Below are 4,687 nucleotides of genomic sequence, written 5' to 3'. Positions count from 1 at the left end.
ATATATATATATATATATATATATATATATATATATATATATATATATATATATATATATATATATATATATATATATACATGTCTGCATCTCCCATTCTTTTTCACTCTCATATTCCTCCGCTTCCCACCGCTTCCTCTGATGGAGGTTTATCTTATCTTCCTTTAATGAAACCAAAAAATGGGGAATCCATGAGACTTCATTTTCCAATCCATTTCCACTTTGTCTGTTTTCTCAATCGGTTACCGGAGAAAGTGGTCGTTTCATTGCCATCATCGTTGAAGAAGGCGGTGTCGTCGTTGTTGGCTTCATTATCACTCACACCGTCTTTGCCGATTTCACGGTCCTCATCTGCCGGTATCTCGGTGATACATCTGAACCTGATGTTGCCTGAGGACGTCCACTAGAGATGACGCATCTAGGGTTCGGTAGAATTCTACCGCAATCAATCGGGTAATTTTAGGGTTTAATGGTTTACATTCATACAATTCAATATTCGCTTACAACTCTTGTTGAAGTGTTAAATTTTCTTCTTTTCGTTATTAAATGGACCAGAGCTTACATTGTTTTTGTCTTTCTTCAAGTAAGCTACAATACAAATTCAAACCTTGATGATTTCTTGAAGTATTGGTTTTTCTGCTTTAGTCACACTCTTTAGATTAATTGATAGTTAGTTGATCAGTTAAACATGTGTTTTATCACTTTATTGGTTTCTACGTTATTAAAACTCATAAGATTCATTTGATTTGTGTTCTCGTGATATCCACTATAAAAACTTTAGTATAATTTAATTTCCGGTTCAAGAACTTTGTTTTTCGTTTACATATCTCTGTGATTGAGTAATTGTATTTGTTTTGTTTATTTATTAATGTTGTTTAATAGACAAGCAAGTAACATTGTTATCTTATATTAGAGATTTATTTTAGATTAGACATGTACTGGTGTCTTTTAATCATTTTCTTTCATTATGTTCTTTTTTTTTAGATCACACATATAGGGATGTACAAATTCATATCTAATTGCTGATAATTTCATGAGACTTTGGTGATTATTTGTTCCTTCAATTATTTTTCATTTGCTTCTGCCTGTCAAAGAAGAGATTGAAGTAGGGTTTAATTTTCGACTTAAGAGACTGTTAATTTGCATATGATTTTTATTCTATTTTTTTCATTTGGATATATATCTTCTCCTGTTGAGGTTTTAACTTTTTTTTTTTGTAATAGATAATGATTTTGTGGAGTATTATGGAGAAGGAAGTAGGTATTGCATCAACATCAAACCAATAACCACGATCAATGACGGATGTTTTGAAGATGCCTACAGGTCATTTTTCTTGTTTGATTTCCAGTTTTTTATGTTTATTTTTTTTTAACTGTTCTTCATTACAGGGGATTTAATCACATGAGATGAAGATAATTCATAAGAGATGATGATGATTAAGAACCAACATTTTTGTAAGTTTTTGTTTGTTTTTTAGTTACTAGGTTAATTGTAGTGTTCTGATATAAAGCTATTGCTGATGAACCATAATATTAGTGATTTTTTTGCTATAGAGCTTATGAATTTTATTTCCTTTTCCTCATAAATGTAACAGGAACAAGATCATGAGTAAATGTGCATTATTGAAATGATTCACATTTAAAGGAATGTGGGTTAGTAACACACTATTTTTTTATTAAGACCAAAATGACTTACAGATATGTTTATATCTGCTTCAATATAGTTTAAGAACATTATATAACTTAATTATAACATACATTAGCTAAATCTATTTTTCTTTTTGAATGCATAAAAAGTGATTAATTCTTTTTCCACTTGGTTAATGATCTCATCTTCACAGGAAACTCACGCCTACTAGCCTGTGCTTACAATAATTGTTCTTTTCCATTATCTTTCTTGGATTCCTTGTCGCTTTATTTGTTTCAGAAAAAAAAATTGTATGGTTACTGATTTTATTGATAGATAAAAAATGCCTAATGTATGTTTAATGATCCATTTTGATAATACTGAACTTACATATTCATTATTTTGGTAAATGCAAAAAGGTTAGCAGTTAAGTTATTAAACAAAAAACTTGGTTGATTAAAAAAATCAAATAATTTGACCAATTGAATAGGATATAAATCAAGAAAAGTGATTCAATGGTGCTGTTTTCTTAACTTAACAGGTTTTAGGCATGGTATTCGTTTCCTGAAATTGGTTAAATACCAGCCAATAGCAGCAAAACTCCTGTTGCATCTTTTTTCTTGAAATTGGTTCACTTAATTCTAGATTTCTGGAAGTCAAAGAGCTTAAAGATGATAATGAATTACTGGATACCCAAGGTCTATATAATAATATCTCACCATTCGTATATCCCTTCTTTTACATACTTTTCCTAAGATGAAATACAACTACAAATCTGTTTTTTTACTGGTAAAGCCTACAAGTTGGTTAGTTAAACAGGGTAATTTGGGTGTATTATGTGGAACTCTATGACTTTTTCCGATCCTTTATATCATTAGTAAAGTACATTAACAATGATACAGTTAGTTGACTGGAGGTTGAAAAAATGGATAAAGGAGTAATTTTTTGTACTCTATCTAATTGAAGTGGGGATTTAATGGTTTTGCACAAGCCAGAGTTCCTAATGCTTTCCGAAGACCTGCAGTTCTTGTGTTTCAAAAGAATTTTCAGTGATAGGTGATTAAAGGAGCTTTTTAGAACAAACCCAAACTTGGTTCTGATAAAATGTACTCATGTCTTTTACTTTTACCGTTTGGTGACCTGTTTTGTATCATTTTTATGTTGCAGGTCCAAGGAACATTTAATTTTGTTATACAGTAGGTTTTGGAATAAGTTTTCCAAGTAACTATAATTTTTGCATACCAAGAATAGCTGAAGTTGGAAAATATTAACCGTGATAAAATTTTATGAGATTTCAGATTTCTTGTATAGCTTGCTGCTGAAGTGAAGCAAGCTATCTGATGATGCATCTGAAATTCTGACTTTGAAAATCTTATATTCGCATGCGAGTATATTTTTTGGTTTATCGTGATGTTTCAGGTTTCTTTGTGATTGCTTCAATTTGGATGGGATGGATCGCAGATGCTCCTGTGTTGACTTTTTTGCCCTTGTGATGATGGCTGCCCTTCGTGGTTTTCTGATATGTTTACGGTTGCTCATGTGCTCTTGATTCAAGAGACAGATCTACACATTTTTTGCACGAAATGAATCTTCCCATCATATACTTACAATACATTAAAGAACTGAAATCAGCATACAAACCTACCTAAATTGCAGATGAACTGGGTTTTGAGCTTAATCTGTACCTTTGGATAAAGTTGTTTGAAGCAAAATCTAAGATAGATGATAAAAATCCATCATCTTTATCAACCAAGATCAAAAAATTTCTTAGAAACAATGAAGGAACTCTAACCTTCTGATCGGAAGGTTGACGCACAGTGGCTTCGACAGGAAGGACTCCTCACTACCACAGCCTCTTCACGCCGATTTGAGGTGTACAGGTCGACCTTCGCTTTCTGAGGTCGACAACAGCACAAGAAAAATCGACATTAGCACAAAATTGAAAATCCACAACTTTTAAGTTCCAATTCTACATATACCAGAAAACAAAGGGAAAAGAAGGAAGATCGACATCAGCAAAAAAATCGACAGGAAGGGAAAAAAAAAGAGACGAATAAAAGCAAACAGCAGGAAAAATAACGACGAATGTAGAAGCAGGAACAAACACGTGAGGAGGCAACGATCTCCGGTGTTGCTGTGGGCTGTGACGATCTCCGGAGGTGGGGAGGAGATGGCTAACGACGGTGGCTTCAGAGGGGAAGGCTTGAGGAGGCAACGATCGAGAGAACAACAATATGGAGGCGTATGTTTTCTGTAGATGTATACGGACGTATAGTCGCTTTCCTTGGAACCGACTTCAAACTGTGAATAGGAAGACGCCAACTGCGAAAGGGTTGTAGCAATCATGTTCATTGAGTAAAACTGTAAACCCTAATTTTATTTAAAAAACTAATTAGGGGAGTAATGATACCGACAAAGAGGGTCTTGGTCTCCATCTGTTGGTGCCTAGATGAAATTGTAGATCACCATAAGCACAGAATACACACACTAGTGTATTCAATTAATAGAGAAGGGTAAGGGGGAATGGGAAGATAAGCTGTCAGCGTCAATGGAAGATGAAGACGGTACCAAAACCTGCAACTCTAAAAAATCAAAGGTAGTATTGACTACAGACCACTACAAAATTCACGCAATCGGCAGTGAGTGAGATTGGCAAGAACACATTGGACAAGGAGATTAAATGAGATAGAAGACACCAATCCCATTCTTAGACCGGAAGGAGTGGGAGGATGGTCCCTGCCATACTTCTTGGAAGCCTTTTTTTTTTTTTTCAATAAAATTAATTTTTTTTTGTTATGAATTATAATTTTTAAATTAATATTAAACATAAAACTTAATTAAAAATCAAAATTATTTCATTAATTAAAATAAAACTTATATTAAACCTAAAATATAAAAAAGTAGAAAATTAAAAAAAAACACACACGTAAACTAAAAATCAAACAAACCACCAACGACCTACGGAAAATATTTTTTCATAATTTTTTCTCTCTTCTTCAATACGAGCTCGAGAGCCGGTCCCGAGAGATGATCGACATTTTCCATCAAAAACTTCATGTCT

General features: G+C 33.1%; 2 long non-coding RNA genes across 5 annotated transcripts; one reads left to right on the top strand and one right to left on the bottom strand.

The window, feature by feature from the left end:
* The first annotated feature begins 307 nt into the window (after window positions 1-307).
* On the top strand, window positions 308-1,996 carry LOC111893303 (uncharacterized). Of its 2 annotated transcripts, XR_006185580.2 has the most exons (4): window positions 308-453; window positions 1,224-1,323; window positions 1,389-1,454; window positions 1,595-1,996. It is a non-coding gene; the product is annotated as an uncharacterized LOC111893303 (long non-coding RNA). The 2 variants fall into 2 exon arrangements; XR_002850851.3 differs by having other exon boundaries at window positions 1,389-1,996.
* A 724-nt stretch (window positions 1,997-2,720) lies between these two features.
* Window positions 2,721-4,361, bottom strand: LOC111893302 (uncharacterized). Of its 3 annotated transcripts, none has more exons than XR_006185579.2 (5): window positions 4,037-4,360; window positions 3,732-3,948; window positions 3,419-3,595; window positions 3,272-3,339; window positions 2,721-3,189 (listed from the first exon to the last, which is right to left on the bottom strand). It is a non-coding gene; the product is annotated as an uncharacterized LOC111893302 (long non-coding RNA). The 3 variants fall into 3 exon arrangements; XR_002850849.3 differs by having other exon boundaries at window positions 3,419-3,521; window positions 4,037-4,359; XR_002850848.3 differs by having other exon boundaries at window positions 3,419-3,948; window positions 4,037-4,361.
* Between the last annotated feature and the right edge of the window lie 326 nt (window positions 4,362-4,687).

The sequence above is a fragment of the Lactuca sativa genome, chromosome 8, assembly GCF_002870075.4.
Source record: "Lactuca sativa cultivar Salinas chromosome 8, Lsat_Salinas_v11, whole genome shotgun sequence".
NCBI classification, from domain to species: Eukaryota; Viridiplantae; Streptophyta; class Magnoliopsida; order Asterales; family Asteraceae; genus Lactuca; species Lactuca sativa.
Note: the sequence above shows the minus strand (reverse complement) of the source record. Positions and strands in the feature narration are given on the sequence as shown.